We start from the raw sequence: 22664 nt of genomic DNA, 5'->3' as shown, positions 1-22664 counted from the left end.
GCATAAAAAGTTATTCATATATCAAACACAAATAAATGACTCCACCGTACAGAAGTGCCAAATGGTAACCCACACATTCATGCATTAACATATAAACAACTGAAAACTGTTTATCACTTTAAGAATATAAGCAGAAATGGTCAAGAGATAAAAGTACCATTTATGACTAATCCTACTCACAAGCTTCAAGAAAAAACGATTTATCTCTACTTGTTCTAACATCTACTAAGAGTACAAAAGTGCAACATCAGTAGCAGACATCAAATGCAAACATTAATAAATCTTGATCCATCCATCCATCAAAACCTCCTCTGAGGGTGCAGAAGTGCATGTTCCAAGGACAAGTTTTTGAAAAATTTCTGGACCCTTCTCCAAATGCAATGAGAAGGGTTAAAATACTACTTCCTAATTCTAATAATAGTTTTTTTACAAAGTTTAGGATGCGGTTTTCAAATGACCGTCCATTTTCTAATCTAATTTAAAAGAAAAAACAACATTCTAAAATAAGGCTACTTCTGAATTTGGTCCTTAAAGTTGCAAGTGTTCATCATGGGCTTGAGGAGAGTTGGCTGACTGACTTCTGCGATGAGCTGGACTGCGAAAACAACATCTATGAGAGCTGGCACTACTTTTTCGGCCGTGTTTGTGATGCATTTCACCGTCATCCATTGACTGTGTGGTTTGACCAAGTATGTCCAGTAACATTCCCAATTCAACCTGTTTAATGCTTGGATCGCTTTTCCCTTTGCCTTCGCTTTCTGCTTCCATTCTGATTCCAGTTGTAACTTATTTGGTAGGTACCCCGGGGTGGTCTTTGCGATTAAATTGGCCTTGTGTAAATTCTCATTTACGCAGTCGATAAGTATGCTTGCCTGTGTAACCACTGTCTCCGCTGCTCGCTCCACCTGCCTAATTTGATCGTCCCATTTATTAAAGAGCAATTCTTTATGATTTTCGTTTATCCTGGGTGCACCTGCTCTTTTCCCTTCATCTTCATCCTGCCAAGTTAAGTATTCCATCACCCATCTGTCACTCTGATCATAGTCACTCCGCAAGTCTACCACTTGATTGGTGATTTTATCGCTCAGCTCGCAATAGTGACTCCACTGTGATATTTTACGTCCCAACTCTTCCTGTTGCTGCAGTAGTTGCTCATTTAAGCCAATAGATTCTGAAATAAATTCTGCCAGCTTAGGCTCATCTTTATGCATTTCCTGTAAAGTCTGCAATTGTTTTCCTTTCTCGTCTAGACTTCTTTGATAGCCTATCTGCATCTGCTGAAAGTCTTCCTGCATCTTCTCGAGCTGTTTGGAAGCTTCAATATTAGCATTGGCTTGTTGCAACTGTGATTGTAGTAGCTGTATTTGATCTTCTTGTTCTTTCAATAGTTGGTGAACTTCCGATGCCTTGTCAATTGTTGCAAAAGCATATGCTCCCGCGATCTGAGACAGCTTAGTGAGATTTTCAGTAGGGTTATTGTTGGGGTCTTTCCATAAGACGTCCAAATGTTCAGCATCTTGTGACAGTGTATTTTCTAGTTTTCTTTTCTTCCTCTTTCTCCTTACAACTGCTTTGTGTTGGGGACTATAGAATACATCTAGTGGGGGAATTTCTTCTACATTAAGTAGAAGCTCAGAAGGTGGAGCGATAGGAATGTGCTCCGTTTCTGTGACACTGCTGACTATGGTCGAAACCACTTCTTGCACTACCTGTGTATTGTTCACAGGTGTTTTTGGGGCTTGCCCTTCAAGATTGATCAGTTCATTGAAGGTTTCCCATTCTTTGTCCAGTTCTGTTGTGACGAGTGGTGCTTCGATGACAGGAGGGGGGACATCCCTTGGTGGGGAGGCGATAACGTGTTGTTGCGACATTGCACTTGACTGAGCTGTATCTTTAGTTGTTTCTTCGTTTTTTCCTTGGTCGCATCCAGACTCTTTAGGATGTTTAGGTACTCCTTGCGCAGCGTTGGATTTAGATCTGGAAGTGCTAGAGTTTCCACTGAGGCTAATGCTTGGAGTTGGTTCTCTGGCAGGCAGTCGCAGCTTCTCTAGAGGAACACTGGCCAGCCTTCTTTCCCTGTATAACATGAATCTTTGGAGGTCATCTGGAGACAACCTCGACCGAGCTTCCCGCAAAATTTCTTGGAGTGAGCTTCTACTCTGAAACAAATCATCAAACAAATCTTTCTTTCCAACAAATACTTTTATTTTGACGTTCGTTCTAAAATCTTGGGCAACATCATTTGGGTCAAATGGCCTTGCTGGGAATTTAAATAATTGTAGACACGTCACATTCTCCACTTCGGTGAAAGCGTGTCCTACATCGAACAATGAGAAGGTCCCACAAGCTATAGGAAATTGAGGCCATATGGCCTTATTTTTGTCCTTTAGGTCTTTGGTGAGGCCGCCTTCTGAACAGGTTTGATAAGCATTTTCCCGAGCCAAAAGTTTATCAGGGATATATAGAGGTAAGACATGTGGAGGTACAGTGCTTCCAAACACTCTAATATAGGTAAACCATTCTTCCCTGAACCATCTTGCGATGGGGATGTTGTCTATTTGTGCCTCGGGTGAGCACCTCGGGGGGTCTTCATCATACATTATTCTATACAAGGGCAAAATAAGCCCGTGGCAAATATGGTAGAAGTGAGGGACGAACTGAGAATCCCATAACACCTTATGATAAACATGGATAGGTAATGGGTTCTGGGTAGTCCATTTCCAACCCATAATGGGAAATTTAGATACATAACACATAGAATCCATAACATATGCAGACAGATAAAAAGGAGGATGGATCCTTTGAGACAAGGATCTTTTAGACCAGTAATTGATAACAGCCTTGTATAGATTATCAGAAAGGATCTTGGCCCAATCCATAATATCGGCGTTTGTGGCAGCATCAATTAATGGTAGCCATTCAGACGAAAACTTATTGATATCTGCCATCCCAAATAACCTACAAAGCATGGCCGCAGCAAAACAATACGGAGAGGTGAAGGAACCAGTGTTGTACATACCGTTTTTGTCCTTTTTGAGCGGCTCCTCTTTTCTGGACCAATCTTTGGTGGTCTCTGATAGGTCTGGGTTCTCTGTCGCAAATTTCTTAACGAATCGTGCATTGTAAGTCGCCCGCGGTTCAGGAAGATGATACATAAGCTTCAAAACTTGCGCAGTGAATGATCCGATGAGCCCGTGTCCTTGAACCTTGAATTGTCTGTTGTTCATGTCTGCATTGTCAAGTATCCACTTGATCATATCCGTATATGGTAGAATTTTGGGTCTTGCTGCTATCCTATGAAGAAATGAACATGCTAGCTCCTCTAAGGACGCCTCGGAAGAGCGTTGTGAGCCCGCGACAGTAGCAACCTTCGTTATTCTAGGATTTTCCTCTTCAAGCAGCCTGTACATGCTTTCCCATGTCGATATCCCTGCGTCTCTATTACAGGCTGTGTCTGTATACAAAGGCACCATCTCCTTCGTCTTTTCCTTCGCTTCAGAGCTTTAAGCTTTGTTTTTCTTTCCCATTTCTTCCTGCGTTTGGGTTTGAATCGTCTTAGCTCTTCGTTCCTGCAGATTACGAGTGAAATGGAAATGACTAATCCAGAAAGGTGATGGGAGAGTTTTAAATGCAACAGATGTATCAAATATGCCACCTTACGTGAAGTAATTCTCTACAAAGGCACGCATCTTTACTCCATTTAATAACTGACAACTAATTCATTTACTATCATTAAAAGCGCATGATTTGGAGTCAGATTATGGTAAGTGGCTTTTCTTTGAATGGCGTGCCTGAAGGATTCGTAATGAAGTGATTTATGATTTGCTTACGTAACCTCGCATACCGCGCCATCGCAAATCGCACCATCGCAGATCGCGAGAACGCAATATCGCAGCGATCGCAACATCGCAGATCGTAGAAGTTTGATGTTTGCCAAATCTTGCCGGCTCATTTCTGCGATATGCGATCTTGCAATCGGTGTTATCGCAGATCGGTAAATCTTTAAGTTTTTCCTTATGAGTATTACTTTGTTGTGACGCGATGTTATTCTTAACATGAGGGTATTGCGCATACTGATATTAAAGATAAATGGAGGCATTTCCTATCTTTTTGCAACGCGACTTTAAAGATTTTTCCCTTATCGTAGACTTAGGTTAAAAATATTCAAAAGACCTTTCTAAGCTTACGATGGTAACCTTATTTTGAAGAAAGGAAACTCTTGCTTTTTTTCTTTAAAATTTAACTAAGGGTCCCCATTCATTTAGTATTTTGGACAACACTTAAATGAACAAGGGGGGGATGTTGCTGGCCACAACAATTGGCAATTCACTTGGGAGAATTAGTTATCTCTGATCTTCTATTGACGTTTTTCAAACTTCCGAAACAAAAAATTTTCTCAGAAAACTTAAACTTTATTATAAAAAGATAAAGCATATTATACTTCAAACTGTCAATGATGTTTTGTTTCAACCTCTTTCTATTTTAATTACTTGCATCCTCAGCTTGTCCTTGCATTTACATCAACCATTACTTGGTCTTCTGAAAATTAAAATAAAGTCTTCCCTGTGTAGCAGCCTTTTAAATATGCTCTTTTGCCGCAGGTAGAGCCTCTGCTACCAGCAGGCATCCATAGCCTCGACAGGGTTACCTATTACCCAGTAATTATCCTTTATCCTGTTTAAGGCTATTTACAACTTTTCAGAGAAAAACCCATTTTGACACTTTTTTCCTTTTTATTCTCTAAAGAACAATGTCTTGGTTTGGTGGCCAAATTATGACACAGTCATTCACTTGATTTACACTTTTGTTGAACAAGCTGGCTCGTGATGAGACCTCTTATTCTTTGAGATATAGTGTTTTTTTCGAATTGTTCCTCTGAATGCTGCGATTTCCTTTAGCAGGGAGGAAGTCAAATTTTCTTTCCTTAAGAAAGTTCTAGACGAAAATAATAGAGTTGTTTGGAAATGGCTGTTTCTACAGAGAATCTTTATTTCATTATTGATACCTTTCATTGTACTGACATAAAACAATTTCTTCACTAAGATAGCTTTCTTCAAATTTCTTGGAGTTGAAACTAGTATCATATCTGAGTTAAAGTTCTATTGATAATAAAGATCGAGTTTCTGAAAGATTTGCTATTTACACAAGCAGAAGTTCAAAACCTGACAGAGAAATGGTGTCTTTAGTATATGTCAAATGCTGTTAACCATAGAAAATTTTATTATGGGGAAAAATTTAACGAAATGAGAGGCAGACATTCTTTAGGATTATGCACAGAATAGGGATAATCTCTTTTCTACCAACTATTAAAAGTGAACCTAAAACCTAATAACCTAGCTAAATTACTCCTACTCCTATTCTAACTATATACAGAAAATTAACTAGGTGAAATGATATTTCCAGTGGAACCATCTCTTCATTTTTATTCCTATACGTATGTAACTTTCAAACATCAGTGTTAAGAACAAAATTTTTCTTGGACTGTTAATGTTGGATGTGGAATAAGAATATGTAACCTCAGTTGGAATTCTGTCTGATATTTCTTTCTCATGAAAACTTCTTTCCAACTGGGAACCTATTGGATCATAAAAATCAGGATGAATTTCTGTTATGGATTGATGATCTCGTAATAGGAAAGATGACAAGCCAGGTTGTGAATATGATTTTTTAGTTTCAATGGCTTGTAACCTATTGTTCGTTAAAGTTGAGCTTTTAGCGATTTCGTATAAAAGGAAAGTTTCCATATATAAATCACTAAATAAATCAATGCAGAATAGATGGAAATTCCTGGAAAGATTCTTATCAATTGGCACGAATTGCCAACAAGTTTTGAAAGGTACTTTCTTTCGTTGATGATGTTTTGGATGCCAGAGAAGTTTTTTAAGAATGTCTGATATTGATTGATCTTGAAATTGAAAAGGTTCTATACTTTCTTGACACAGTTTGGCTCTCCAAAATGGTATCACGTCTTTCGAATGTTCCTTGATAAGATGCTCAACATGCCACAGTAATCTATCAAAAGTGTGAAAATTTAAAACACAATCTGGTTTTGTACAAAATGAGTGCAAGTGAGAAAGAAAGGAATGATTATCTGTACAAATAATGTTACAGCACAGCTGGGATTTAATTGTAATATCTTGCTTCTCACAAGAACTGGCCAGAATTATGGGATCCGAGCAATTTCAAATTTCGTCTTGTGAATCAGAAGACAAGTTATGGTTGTGGACAGGCATGGGGGTTTTCTCATGATATGAATCATAGATCGGGGTATTGTCTTGGATAGTAAAATCATGAAAATGATCTTTTACTTTGAAATGAGGATTGACTGATATGATTTCTGAATTAGGATATCTCTCATTATCTGAGCTTAGTTGAGTTACTTTGGATAAATCAACAACATCATCGTTGTCAAAGTAACTATAAAAAATGATTTTACAGGTTTCCCTAGATTTCTCTTTTTCGTCATATATTTTCAGACAAGGAAGGTCAAGTGGTTCTTTTTTGAAAATGGTCAAAGGATGTTCTATAGCTCTCTTTTTATCTTGAAAACCTAATGATGACTCATTTGAATAATCCTCTGTGTTTTTTGAGATATCTTTAATATTGAGAGGGGAAAAATTATCATCACTAAAAACATCAGGATAAAGAGAAAAATGTGATTCTGGAACAATGCATTTGAAAATCTCATCATGGAAAAATCTTTGTTCATCAGATTCATCATAGACATCGGGCTTTAGATCATACCTCTGTGTACTGATACTTTTTGAAAGAGAAATAGTTTGTTGTTCTAACCTTGGCATCTGCATTTGTTGATTTGCAATGATATTATCTGACCTTGTATCAAAGTCATCTCCTGGTTCCAAGGTAGGCTTTCCTCCAGCATTCTCGCTTTTGTCTTCTTGCATTAGAGCATGCATGACTCCTAGGCTTTGGGGACTTTCTTCATCATGGCTGATTTGTATATTCAACTTGGAATCCTCATTCACATTAGAAGAAAATGAGACAAAGCTTGAACTAATTTCTGCTTGATCAGACATAGGAGGCAGGGAATACTCAGCATAATCTGAAGATTCTTCATCCATGAGTTCACTTTCAAGATCATACTTTAGACAATTAAGATGAAATCACATATTAAAATCCCTAACAGATTCATCTTGTTTCCGTAGATAATCAATTTCATCGTATACCTGGTCATAGTCATAACAATCAAATTCAAAAATGAAAGTCTTGACGAATTGGTCCCAGTTGTGAATTGATGCAACTGGGAGGGTTTTGCACCATTTTCTAGCTTCTGCCGTGAATGTAAGAGTAAAAATTCTGCATAAAACGCCTTCATCAATTCTCTGAATATCAGAACTTGAAACTTTTTGAATAAATTGAAGAGCATGATTAAAAGCAGAAGAATTATTCTTACCATTGAATTTTACCTGAGACAAGAGTCTTACCACTTCTGGTGGAGTGTTGGAAGAGGTAGGAACATGGATGCAACTCCAAATAGGAATTTTATGAGTAGCCATCCTGATTCAAATTTTACAATTGAAAATCATTCCAACAGACACTATGTTCAGGCCCTCCTTCTAGTGCCAAATATGTTGAAGCCCCGAAAATCGGGTCGACAACAAGGGGGATACCCACCTGATCCGGACCTTGGTTGGCAGCTCCTTATCCATTTGGTATAGTGGGTTCGACTGGGGATAATGGGACTAGTTTCCCAATCTAAGGGGTGTGTGTGTGTGTAGAGTTTGATGATGCTGATCTAGGAGTACTTAAAGCTAATTTAATTCAAACTTTTAAACTAACTCTATGCTATTGTAATCTAATGAAAAACAACACATCTAATCTACGCTAACCCGGGGTGTATTTCTTCTATTATGCGATCTAAAGAGGTTTCGAACAATAACTGGTAATAAAGATCATTCATCTATCATAAGAATAGAAATCAATTAAGATAAACCACTCTGCATAAAAAGTTAAGCAAAACAGTTGTGAACACCATATCGCATAATAAGTTATTCATATATCAAACACAAATAAATGACTCCACCGTACAGAAGTGCCAAATGGTAACCCACATATTCATGCATTAACATATAAACAACTGAAAACTGTTTATCACTTTAAGAATATAAGCAGAAATGGTCAAGAGATAAAAGTACCATTTATGACTAATTCTACTCACAAGCTTCAAGAAAAAACGATTTATCTCTACTTGTTCTAACATCTACTAAGAGTACAAAAGTGCAACATTAGTAGCAGACATCAAATGCAAACATTAATAAATCTTGATCCATCCATTCATCAAAACCTCCTCTGAGGGTGCAGAAGTGCATGTTTCGAGGACAAGTTTTTGACAAATTTCTGGACCCTTCTCCAAATGCAATGAGAAGGGTTAAAATACTACTTCCTAATTCTAATAATAGTGTTTTTACAAAATTTAGGATGCAGTTTTCAAATGATCGTCCTTTTTCTAATCTAATTTAAAAGAAAAAAAAACATTCTAAAATAAGGCTACTTCTGAATTTGGTCCTTAAAGTTGCAAGTGTTCATCATGGGCTTGAGGAGAGTCGGCTAACTGACTTCTGTGCTGAGCTGGGCTGCGAAAACAGCATCTATGAGAGCTGGCACTACTTTTTTGGCCGCGTTTGTGATGCATTTCACCGTCATCAATTGACTGTGTGGTTTGACCAAGTATGTCCAGTAACATTCCCAATTCAACCTGTTTAATGCTTGGATCACTTTTCCCTTTGCCTGCGCTTTCTGCTTCCATTCTGATTCCAGTTGTAACTTATTTGGTATGTACCCCAGGGTGGTCTCTTCGATTAAATTGGCCCTGTGTAAATTCTCATTTACACAGTCGATAAGAATGCTTGCCTGTGTAGCCGCTGTCTCCGCTGCTCGCTCCGCCTGCCTGATTTGATCGTCCCATTTATTAAAGAGCAATTCTTTATGATTTTCGTTTATCCTGGGTGCACCTGCTCTTTTCCCTTCATCTTCATCCTGCCAAGTTAAGTATTCCGTCACCCGTCTGTCACTCTGATCATAGTCACTCCGCAAGTCTACCACTTGATTGGTGATTTTATCGCTCAGCTCGCAATAGTGACTCCACTGTGATATTTTACGTCCCAACTCTTCCTGTTGCTGCAGTAGTTGCTCATTTAAGCCAATAGATTCTGAAATAAATTGAATCTGCCAGCTTAGGCTCATCTTTATGCATTTCTTGTAAAGTCTGCAATTGTTTTCCTTTCTCGTCTAGACTTCTTTGATAGCCTATTTGCATCTGCTGAAAGTCTTCCTGCATCTTCTCAAGCTGTTTGGAAGCTTCAATATTAGCATTGGCTTGTTGCAACTATCGTTGTAGTAGCTGTATTTGATATTCTTGTTCTTTCAATAGTTGGTGAACTTCTGATGCCTTGTCAATAGTTGCAGAAGCATATGCTCCCGCGATCTGAGACAGCTTAGTGAGATTTTCAGTAGGGTTATTGTTGGGGTCTTTCCATAAGACGTCCAAATGTTCAGCATCTTGTGACAGTGTATTTTCTAGTTTTCTTTTCTTCCTTTGTCTCCTTACAACTGCTTTGTGTTGGGGACTATAGAATACATCCAGTGGGGGAATTTCTTCTACATTAAGTAGAAGCTCAGAAGGTGGAGCGATAGGAATGTGCTCCGTTTCTGTGACACTGCTGACTATGGTCGAAACCACTTCTTGCACTACCTGTGTATTGTTCACAGGTGTTTTTGGGGCTTGCCCTTCAAGATTGATCAGTTCATTGAAGGTTTCCCATTCTTTGTCCAGTTCTGTTGTGACGAGTGGTGCTTCGATGACAGGAGGGGGGACATCTCTTGGCGGGGAGGCGATAACGTGCTGTTGCGACATTGCACTTGACTGAGCTATATCTTTAGTTGTTTCTTAATTTTTTCCTTGGTCACATCCAGACTCTTTAGGATATTCAGGTACTCCTTGCGCAGTGTTGGATTTAGATCTGGAAGTGCTAGAGTTTCCACTGAGGCTAATGCTTGGAGTTGGTTCTCTGGCAGGCAGTCGCAGCTTCTCTAGAGGAACACTGGCCAGCCTTCTTTCTTTGTATAACATGAATCTTTGGAGGTCATCTGGAGACAACCTCGACCGAGCTTCCCGCAAAATTTCTTGGTGTGAGCTTCTACTCTAAAACAAATCATCAAACAAATATTTCTTTCCAACAAATACTTTTATTTTGACGTTCGTTGTGAAATCTTCGGCAACATCATTTGGGTCAAATGGCCTTGCTGGGAATTTAAATAATTGTAGACACATCACATTCTCCACTTCGATGAAAGCGTTTCCTACATCAAACAATGAGAAGGTCCCACAAGCTACAGGAAATTGAGGCCATATGGCCTTCTTTTTGTCCTTTAGGTCTTTGGTCAGGCTGCCTTCTGAACAGGTTTGATAAGCAATTTCTCGAGCCAAAAGTTTATCAGGGATATATAGAGGTAGGACATGTGGAGGTACAGTGCTTCCAAACACTCTAATATAGGTAAACCATTCTTCCCCGAACCATCTTGCGATGGGGATGATGTCTATTTGTGCCTCGGGTGAGCGCCTTGGGGGGTCTTCATCATACATTATTCTATACAAGGGCAAAATAAGCCCGTGGAAAATCTGGTAGAAGTGAGGGACGAACTGAGAATCCCATAACACCTTATGATAAACATGGATAGGTAATGGGTTCTGGGTAGTCCACTTCCAACCCATAATGGGAAATTTAGATACATAACAAATAGAATCCATAACATATGCAGACAGATAAAAAGGAGGATAGATCCTTTGGGACAAGGATCTTTTAGACTGGTAATTGATAACAGCCGTGTATAGATTATCAGAAAGGATCTTGGCCCAATCCATAATATCGGCATTTGTGGCAGCATCAATTAATGGTAGCCATTCAGACGAAAACTTATTGATATCCGGCATCCCAAATAACCTACAAAGCATGGCCGCAACAAAACAATACGGAGAGGTGAGGGAACCAGTGCTGTACATACTGTTTTTGTCCTTTCTGAGCGGCTCCTCTTTTCTAGACCAATCTTTGGTGGTCTCTGATAGGTCTGGGTTCTCTGTCGCAAATTTCTTAACGAATTGTGCATTGTAAGTCGCGTGCGGTTCAGGAAGATGATACATAAGCTTCAAATCTTGCGCAACGAATGATCCGATGAGCCCGTGTCCTTGAACCTTGAATTGTCTGTTGTTCATGTCTACATTGTCAAGTATCCACTTGATCATATCCGTATATGGTAGAATTTTGGGTCTTGCTGCTATCCTGTGAAGAAATGAACATGCTAGCTCCTCTAAGGATGCCTCGGAAGAGCGTTGTGAGCCCGCGACAGCAGCAACCTTCATTATTCTAGGATTTTCCTCTTCAAGCAGCCTGTACATGCTTTCCCATGTCGATATCCCTGCGTCTCTATTACAGGCTGTGTTTGTATACAAAGGCGCCATCTCCTTCATCTTTTCCTTCACTTCAGAGCTTTGAGATTTGTTTTTCTTTCCCATTTCTTCCTGCATTTGGGTTTGAATCGTCTTAGCTCTTCGTTCCTGCAGATTAAGAGTGAAATGGAAATGACTGATCCAGAAAGGTGATGGGAGAGTTTTAAATGCAACAGATGTATCAAATATGCCACCTTACGTGAAGTAATTCTCTACAAAGGCACGTGTCTTTACTCCATTTAATAACTGACAACTAATTCATTTACTATCATTAAAAGCGCATGATTTGGAGTCAGATTATGGTAAGTGGCTTTTCTTTGAATGGCGTGCCTGAAGGATTCGTAATGAAGCGATTTATGATTTTCTTACGTAACCTCGCATACCGCGCCATCGCAAATCGCACCATCGCAGATAGCGAGAACGCAATATCGCAACGATCGCAACATCACAGATCGCAGAAGTTTGATGTTTGCCAAATCTTGCCGACTCATTTCTGCGATATGCGATCTTGCGTTCGGTGTTATCGTAGATCAGTAAATCTTTAAGTTTTTCCTTATGAGTATTACTTTGTTGCGACGCGATGTTATTCTTAACACGAGGGTCTTGCACATACTGATATTAAAGAGAAATGGAGGCATTTCCTATCTTTTTTGCAACGCGACTTTAAAGATTTTTCCCTTATCGTAGACTTAGGTTAAAAATATTCAAAATACCTTTCTAAGCTTATGATGGTAACCTTATTTTGAAGAAAGGAAACTCTTGCTTTTTTTCTTTAAAATTTAACTAAGGGTCCCCATTCATTTAGTATTTTGGACAACACTTAAATGAACAGGGGGGGATGTTGCTGGCCACAACAGATCCCAAGGATGCCAAGGGAATAAAAGCAATAATGAAGAAAAAGGAGGATGACATAGCTGCCCTCAAGAAACAATTGAAGCTACCAATTACCATACATCCACAAACCACAAAGGTTGTGCAAGAAAAAGTAGAAGAAGACATGATGGACCTGCTAATGAAAATGAATCAAAGGTTAAATGAGACAGAGCAGGAATTCGAGAAGGCATTGCATGAAAAGCAGGGAGTGTCGACCTCCCAGCCATCTCAAACAACTCCAACAGTTACAACTACTCCTACCATAGTTACAACAACAGTCCCTCCCATTGTCCCAGCATCAGCAGTAGATACTTCATCAACAGCAGTAGTAGGCAGCAGCACTACCATGACCACTGAAGAATTGATAAAGGTTATGGAGGATTTAAAACTCCAAGTATCAGAATTGAAAGAACCTAAAGAAAAATTAGCCAAGCTAAAAATAAGTTATGACAAATCTAAGATGACTGTGGCAGAAAAGACAAGAGAGGTGAAGGCACTAGAAAACAAAGTAAAAGCATTGGAAAAGGACCTCTCTTTAGACAAGCCCCTGGGAGAAATCAAGGGCATTCTATGGGCTAATATTAGTGAATCAATCAGCAATTTATGGAGATCCATTCAAATTATATATGAACAAATTGACTTGATAGCAGCAGCCCAGGTGGAAATTCAAAGGGCCTGAAATTTGTTAGGACATAAGCCCGAACAGGCCAACAGGCTAATTAATTTTTTGAACACTAAAACCAAAGAAGAACTAGCAGCATTGGACATCAGAGACAGGACAGGCACCATCCTAACAATCAAAAGAGTTCTTACCATGAGAAATCTGATGCAAAATTTGGAGAGAAAGAGATAGGACATACAGGTGGAGGTAGATTCTTTTGTAAAGAGATTTGCAGTTTTACAGTAAAGGAGCTTTCCCAGTCTGGTGGGAAGTAATCAATGCCTATTGAGACAAGCTAAGTACCAGATCAGATTAAATAAATATGCTGCTGATCAACAAAATGCATCATCATCAAGTACTCCCGCAAAGAAGACCCTTCCATCTGGCCAATCTTTGTACAACAACTTAGAAAATCTGTTTTATATTGAGCATGAAGTACAACACCTTTTTACAACCCAGCCGAATTTCTACAAGTATATAGACGCTGATGAGACTTTGATAAAGCTGCAAAGACATCAGTTGCCAGAAGAGCAGTGGTGGCAGAGTATGCTGGAAATTTTGTAGGTGGATTTCAAACTTTTGTTTCTTCCAGAACACGACAGATATCATAAAGTGGAGAAAAAGAGCAGATAAAAATCACGCTGGGCAGCAGTCAATTAAAGCGCAAGTAAAAGCACCCGAGAAAGCAATGCCAGTAGCGCAGAATATCAGTAAAGCGTCCACTGGCCGACTCGCTGAGAAAACAGTCAATGCGTCTCACCAACTGAGCGGCAAGCACAACATCACTTACCTCTGCATTTATTTCTTCCTATTCCCAAGATCATTTACTTCTCCTGTAGAGTAGATAGAAGAAGTTATTGCTAGATATTTTCTCATTCAGATATTTTGTAAACTTTTTGTACAAATACCCCCCAAGCAAAGTATTAGGGGTTGGTGATAAAATTCTGGAACTGCGCTGTAACTTTGAGAACACTTCTAAATAAAAGGTTGCTAGAATGCGTTGCTGCTGAACTCTCTCATTGTGGAATTAATGGCAGAGGACTATGTTGCAGAATTCTCGAATTATCTCATGGATCAATAAGTCTTTTTAACTCATGTTTTTACAGTTTCTGTGTTTTTATATTTCATCTATGTTCATGATCTGAATAACAGGGAAAAAGAATAACCCAGAACTTGCTTCATTGTACTCTGTGTTCAATGTCTGTTATTGTTTATGTGTTCTTCAGAATTAGCATAAGCAGTAATTCTTAACTGCTCCTATTTCCCCTGGTTCTTACACCTTGAATATAGCTAAGGAATTCTTAACTGCTCCCTGGTAATATTCATCCACTTTCCCTCTGTTAGCATGATGAAGGATTCTTAGTTTCGCTTCACCCCCTGACTCCATCCCACCTGATTCCAACTTAAAAATTGTTCCATGGTTAAGTTCCTTGCTCTATAGTTCCCCCTCCGTCAAAGAAACCATATCCAGTAGTTCATCTTCATATACTCCATTAGCCCAATGGACTGAACTTCTCATATTTACACCCCTGTTCTTTTGAATGTCACCATCCAAAAATAAAACAAACCCCTGTACTTCATAACTAGCCTAATATACCTCAAAAACAAAGCTAAATTATAAAGAGAGAGCCCTCTCTGGATGCAGTTTGGCTAGAACCTGCATCTAAAAGATTGGTCTGTGGTTACCTCGGTCGTATTCCCTTTTCTCACAACTTTTGGGGAACAACCTGAGTGATAACATCATTGGTGACTCCACTGGGGAACTGAATGACTGTTTGTTACTGTTGTCTATTTTCTAAAGCTACAGATGGAGCCTGAAGTTAGCCAGGTAGCCTTTGATGTTGTTTTTGCTATGTAATTACAGGAGTAAATAAACGCTACTTCAATCTATCTCCAGTTTAGTTTTAGGCTTTGAACAGCTGTCTCAAAAATTTGATCAGTTTCCTTTTGTTTTCAAAAGATCTTCAGGAAAATTCAAGACTCTCACAATTCATAATTTCCTAGAAAGATATTGTCAAAAGCTGTGTTCTTCAAATACTTCCATAAAATACCAAAAAATATAGTTAGAAGTTGGCTCTAAAGAAGAAAATCCATTACACTAGATCAAAACCAGATCCAAATCCTCCAACTATCTTTGAAAATCCTAATTTGATCCCAAAGAACCTTAGAAGCCGAGGCAATCAAGAAAATTCTGCTGATTTAAACTTTGACACACCTTAGCAGAACCTTACCCAATCTGAGCTTACTCCCAGAAAAGCAGCAGTCCTTTCTACCATTGCTGCAGCTTCTTCTAGTTCACCATCATCACTGCAGAAGATGTTTTCCACTCCCCCATCCACAGCACATATTTCCATTGTTAACCCCATTCTTCCAGTTGTTACATTTATCCCTGTTAATATGGCAAATCCATATGCTCCCCTGCAGTTACCTACAAATCGAGGGGCTATGCCTCAAGATTATCAAAGCAAAATTACCTATTTTGATGGTACTGGCACCTATATAGGTCAACAACATACTAAAAAAATGATGGATTATTTTGAGAACTATGAGATTGATGATAATGATGTTAGAATGATTTTTTTTTCAAAGTTTAACCGATGATGTAAGGACCTGTCTTAGGGCACTTCCTGTAAACACTATTGCTGACCCAAATGCCCTTTATCAAACTTTTTTAAATAGATGGGAAAAGAAGAAGGACCCATTACATATCCTATCAGAATATGAGAGCTTGAAAAGGGGCCCACAAGAAACTGTTCAAGATTACTGTGCCGGATTTAATAATGTGTACAATGCTATTCCTCAGAACTTTAGACTTCCACCAGACTTGGCCTTGATCAAATTCCCTGATGGATTTGATTCTGATATGGCTTAGCAGCTCAGGGAAAGAGCTCCTCCAAGCTTAGAGGACATGGAGAGCATAACTGTCAGTGTAGAGGCCAACCTAATCTCTAAATGAGCTTGAGCTAGAGCTGAAAGAAGGACTCCCTTCAAAGAAGAACCTTCTGCATTTGAGAAAAAATGGGATGCAATTATCAAAGGAATGGATAGATTAGCTGATAGAGTAGAAACAATTGAAAGGAAATCCTCTTGGGATGGTCAAACAAGTAACACTGCAAGAAATCCAAACTTCAGGAAAAATCAAAATCCTAATACTGGAAAGGCTGGCCCTGACCAAAACATTAGACCTCCATTCCAGGAAAACTGTGTTGAAGCTTCAACCTCTAGTGAGCCAACAGAGGACACTCAAATTAACCTAATGGGTCTAAACACTGAACAACAAACCTTTTTGAGCCAAGATAATCAAGAAGCTCACATCTGTAATCAATTTCAAACCAAATCCAGAGAATCATTTGATTTTAGAGAGGGATATGATGCAGTTGTCTATGAGGTTCATAAACAATACAAGTTGAGAAGCAGAATGATAGATGTTCCTGAACCCAAAAAGCAAAAAGATACCAAGCAGCCTAAAAAAACCAAGGTTAATACTTCCCCTATAGAACTCCCTGCTAGAATAGACTTCAACCCAAAAGAACCAACGGTTGAGGAAATATTAGACTTACAGCCATCAAACAGTCAGCCTTTCACCTCCTTTCCTCCCAAAGAAAATTCAAACAAATCTCCTGGAATTAATTTTAAATTAGATTTAGTTCTTAACAACACTCTTGATAAAGGAAAAAATTTCGAAAACACAACAGAAAAAGAAAAGCTTGCTGCCCAAAATGCAAAAATTCAAATGGAAAAACCTTTCAATCTTGAAACCAAAATAGGCAAGTTAAAAATAACAATCCCGCTATCTGAGTTGGCTAAACATGATGTGTATAGAGAACAAATCAGCAAGTCACTTCAAATTTCAGAAAATAGAGATGCAGTGAACGTCCTAGATGACTAGCCAGAATTAATTTTTGGCCCTGAAGTAAATGGTAAATCAATAGATGGAGGAGTTCCTCCATTCTATGTAAGCCTAATATTCATGACAAAGTACTTCACAATGCAATGTTTGATTCGAGAGCTTCCCATAATCTAATGCCTAAGTCTGTGATGGAAAAGTTGGACCTAGATATCACCAGGCCATACAAGGACTTGTTCTCTTTTGATTCTAGCCAGGTCAGATGTCTAGGCCTAATCAAAGATTTATGTTTATCTCTAGTCCAGTACCGTACCAAGACAATTTTAATGGATGTAGTGTTAGCTGATATCCCACCAAAGTATGGAATGCTTTTGTCTAGATCTTGGAGTGCAAAAGTCCAGGGATCTCTATAGTTGGACATGTCCTATGCCACCATTTCAGTTTTTGGCCAACTAAAGAGATTGTACCGGAAAACATTGATGAAATATGTGGTCAGAAGTGAAGAGAAACCCCAAAACTTTCCTATCTATTCCATACATTCTGATATGGACTCTTTCATCCTATATAATGCTGAAATTTTCCCTCCAGCTGATGACAAGATTATAGAATCAGTAAAAGGAACAAACATAAATGAAGAATCTATTGCTCAAGATCTAGAAATTTTTTAAGTAATTGATGCAACAGACATACAAGGCAAACCATATGAGTTTCAAAATCCAAATCTGCCCACTAAGCAAGTTTCTAAAACTCCTAATGCTAGCTGTAATCAAGAAATCCTATGGTACTTAGAGTTTGATGGGTCAGTGAATAAACTAGGAGAAGGGGCAGGGATTTGGGTACATAACATGCAGAATGATCATGCTGAAGGACATCCATACAGATTGAATTTTAGATGTGCAAATAACATGGCTGAATATGAAGCCCTTCTGCTAGGACTCAAATTCGTCAAAAGTCTAGGGGCAGCTAGGATATCAATTTTAGGAGACTCTAATTTGGTTATTCAACAAATGAAAGGCAACTTTGTCACAAATGACTGCAGGTTAAGAGCTTATTGAGGGTAGCAATTGAAATAATCAATACCTTCCTAGAATCACAGCTTACCAAAATTCCAAGGAAACACAATTTGCATGCTCACAGTTTGGAAACATTTGCCAGCACTTGTAAACTTTCGTTTGAACCTAATCATCATTTTACTGCTGAAATTAAACACAAGCCTGCTATTCCAAACAATATAAAAACTGGCAGGTGTTTGAAAATGATACTCAGATCAATAATTTCTTGACTTTAAAAGAAGAATTCGCCAGTACAAATATAGACACAAGCACCATTTGTGAAGATCATCAAATGGATAGAATTGTAACTCATATTTCAGCTGAAACAGTAAATCAAATGTTACATCCACCAATCTTTACCAGCAAAGAATTACAAGAGCTGAAAGAAATAGAATTTGATGAAACTACAGAAGGAGAGCCTGAAGTGATTGACTTAAAGGATAATGTTTTTACCCACAGGCTTGACTCCTTTGGAGGATATTTTTGACTCTAATGATATTCCAAGAAAGCCAAAAGTGCAGCCATTAAATGCAGAAATTGAGGACTGTAATATAGGAACTACAGAAAATCCTAAGATGATAAAATTGTCCAAAGCCTTGCCTCCTAATCAGAAGCTGAAATATATTGAATTCTTCAAAGAATTTCAGGATGTTTTTGCATGGAGATATGAAGATCTTAAGTCTTATGACACTTCTGTAATCCAACATACAATACCCCTAAAAGAAAATCAAAAACCGTTCAAGCAAAAACTTAGAAGGGTCAATCCTGTCCTTCTTCCTCTCATTGAAAATGAAGTCAAAAGAATGTACGAAGCTGGAATAATTGCACCCATCAGATTTTCAAAATGGATCTCAAACTTAGTGCCCACTAGAAAGAAAACAGGAGAAATAAGACTATGTGTTGATTTGAGAAATCTAAACAAAGTCTCTTTAAAAGATCACTGCCCCTTACCTAAGATGGATCACATTTTACAAAGAGTAGTGGGAGCCTCTACAATTTCGCTACTAGATGGATTCTCAGGTTTTAACCAGATCTTAGTTCACCCTGATGATCAAGATAAGACTGCTTTCACAATGCCTTGGGAACTTTCAAGTATGTAAAAATGCCTTTCTGACTCAAGAACGCAGGGGCAACATTTCAATGAGCCATGGACATTGCTTTTGCTAGAGAGATTCATGATTTTCTAGTTATATATCTTGATGACCTTACTGCATTTTCCAAATCAGATCAGGAACACCTATAGCACCTCAGACAAGTGTTTTTAATATGCAGAAAATATGGCATATCACTAAATCCAAACAAATCATTATTTGGCCTAAAAGAAGGCAAACTGTCAGGTCACATATTCTCAAAAGATGGCATCAGAATTGACCTAGATAGAATACAAGCCATTCTACAAGTTCCACACCCTAGAAATATCAAAGAACTGCAAGCTTCTCTAGGAAAAATCAATTTTCTAAGAAGATTCATAACAAACTTGGCTGAACTCATAAGATTGTTGAATAACATGCTAAAGAAAGATTCCAAAGTCAAATGGAAAATAGAAGCTAAGCAAGCCTTTGAAGAAATCAAAATAGCTTTAACTAAAACAACAGTCCTCACAAGCCCGAAATTTGACAGAGACTTTATAATCTTTTCCTTTGCATCTGAACATACTATTGCTACTGTTTTGCTACAGAAAGATGATCAGGGCTATGAAAATCCCATAGCATTTTTCAGCAAAGCGCTTTGAGATGCACCTTTAAAATATCAAATCATGGAAAAACAGGCTTATGCCCTTGTAAAAGCTATCAAGGACTTCAGAATTTACATTTTATACTCTCATGTAATAGCTTATGTGCCAAATACTGTGGTCAAGGATATCATAACTCAAGAAGGAATTGAAGGCAAAAGAGGCAAATGGATAGCTAACATTTTGGAATATGACATTGAAATTAAACCAACAAAGCTGATAAAATGAAAAGGATTAGCTAAATTGATGACTGAAACCAACTTTCAAGCCCTTGACATCAATGAACTGGATAACGAACAGGAGATGGCGACTCCACAGATCAATCAAGCCTTTTTACAATCACCTTGGTATGCTGATATAATTTATGTATTGTTAAACCTGCAGGCTCCTCCAAGGTTATCCAAAACTAAAAAGAGATTTCTAAAAATGAAAGATTCAAAATTCTATATTATAGATAATGTTTTATTTTGGAAAAATCATGAAGGCATTTTACTAAGCTGCTTAACAAAGGATGAAACTGACAAAGTGCTCAAAGAATTTCATGCAGGGGACTGTGGGGGACATTTGTATTGGAAATCAACTGCTGATAAAATCCTAAGAGCTAGATTTTATTGGTCCTCCCTGTCTGCTGATGTAAAGAAATTTGCAGTTTCTTGCCATAAATGTCAAATCTTTGAAGGCAAAAGAAAGCTTTTACCTCTACCCCTCAAGCCAATTTCCACTGAAAGACCATTTCAACAATGGGGTTTAGATTTCATTGGGGAAATTCACCCTTCCTCTTCTGGATAGCATAAATGGATTTTGACCACCACTGACTACTTCACCAAGTGGATAGAAGCCATCTCTTGTAGACAAGCCAATGATTTAGTAATCATGCAATTCCTAGAAACCAATATCTTGTCTAGATTTGGTTGTCCGCAAAATATTATAACTGACAATGCTGCTGCCTTTAAATCCAAAAAAATGATCAATTTTTGTCACAAATACCACATTACTTTAGGCCACTCCACATCCTATTACCCTCAAGGTAATGGTTTGGCTGAATCATCCAATAAAAGCTTGATCAACATCATTAAGAAAGTATTGGAGGAAAACAAGAAAAACTGGCATAAGAAGCTTATCAATGCACTTTGGGTAGATAGATTGACTACAAAAAGATCCATTGGAACAAACCCCTATGAGTTAGTTTATGGCATGGAGGCTGTATTCCCTTCATCTTTGGGAATCCCTGTGATAAATTTGCTGCAAGAAATACAGGCAGAACCCAATGACATTCCGAGAAGAATCAATCAAACTATTCATTTACATCAAACTAGAGAAAAAGTGTACCAAAGATCTCAAGTTCTACAAGAAAAAATTAAGAAGATATTTGACAAAAGGACAAACGCAGAGGATTTTTTCATAGGAGACAAAGTATTAAAATGGGATTCCAGAAGAGAGGATAAAGGAAAACATGGGAAGTTTGACTTCCTATGGAAGGGACCTTTTGTTATTCAGGCTTCACAAGGAAACAACACTTACTTTTTGAAAATCCTGGATGGTACAGAAGCGGAAGATGGGCCAATCAATAGTCGGATTCTCAAGTATTATTTTGATCCACTTTGTTGATATATCAGGACTACAACTTGTACATAAGAGTGTTTGTTTTGTGCAGTTTATTACAGCAATAGGATAGGAAGGAATATGTAGCCAATTTTGTGGAAGAGGCAAGGAACTATGCCACCTTTTTGTATTACCTTTTAGTTTATCAAAAGAGTTGAAGAAGAAGAGTTGGGAGCTATAAATATGATAAAAAATACTCAGACAAACTATCAAAAATAGTGTTGCAATTGTTTGAATCAGCTTATGAAAAATATATATATGCAGAGGTACACTGCTGTTTATTTACAGCCAAGGAGAAATTTCACAATGCAGCAAGAATTGAATGCAAGGCCATCTGACCTGCTGTTCTTGGCTTTTCACGAGGAAAATCCATCCCCAAGTGGAGCTAGTGTTATGCTCCTATACCAATAGGTGTCATATTTCATGATTGACTGTTGAAGTGCCAAATATGTTCATCCTTTCCATGCTGCAAAGGTTCCATATTTTGAAAGAATCAAAAAATTTAAAAAATGAAAAGAGGGTATGCCCTAAAAGAAAGATCAAAGGGCAAAAAGAATGAATTGGTCAAAAAAGAAAGAAAATGAACCCCAGATGAAGAAGACCAAGAAAGTGTGCTAGTCCAAAATTCCACTACTATTCTATTTTTTGCAAAGAAGTTCAATATGTGCAATCAGTGACTTCTGTCACAGTTGATGGATGGCCAAACAGTTTAACCTTGACCAGTCCATGTTTAAATTTCCTGTTTTAGAGGTAGAAAATGAAATCTGTCCAGACAGTTCAAGCATGGAAAATAAGTGGTTAGATAGAGAAACAAAGGTGTTCAACAGCTAAATCTGAGCCCCTGGAGGAAATAAGGGCAGACTTAGATGGGATGGTAGTTAAAAGAAAAGAATAGAGTAATGGTTTTCTTGTTCAAATTCACCCAATCAAAAAAGAAGAAAAAATGTTAGGTGTAATAAGCTGGGTAGGCAGTTTTAATGTTGTAGAAGCTTGTTTGTGAGCAATTGTGTCTCTTAAAGGTGATTTATCTCATGGATATCATAAGTGCCATGGTTTTGTGGCCACCAACAACCCCCCTCCTTATTTAGTATTAGCAATAAGACTATGTAAGTGGGGACCCTTAGTCAAAAAATTCAAAAAATCAACTCATATATGTTAATCCTTAAGAGACATCGCATCACGCAAAGAATGATAGGGTATTTTCTTATGAGTCAAAATGGTAAAATGCGAGATCGCGATGTGAACTCCATCGCATCACATGCATTAAGAAAAGCTCACGTTAGAAAACGCCGATATGCGAAAACGCCGATATGTGATATCGCATATCGCATCTCGCAAAATTGCATGAAATACACATAACGGTTTAATGATTAAGCGATCTACGATTTTTCGATACTACGATCCGTGATCCTGCGATAGCACAATCAAGCAAC

This window comes from Pinus tabuliformis, chromosome X (genome assembly GCF_031772625.1).
Source record: "Pinus tabuliformis cultivar Carrire ecotype Pingquan chromosome X, CPIR1, whole genome shotgun sequence".
Classification (NCBI taxonomy): Eukaryota; Viridiplantae; Streptophyta; class Pinopsida; order Pinales; family Pinaceae; genus Pinus; species Pinus tabuliformis.
Note: the sequence above shows the minus strand (reverse complement) of the source record.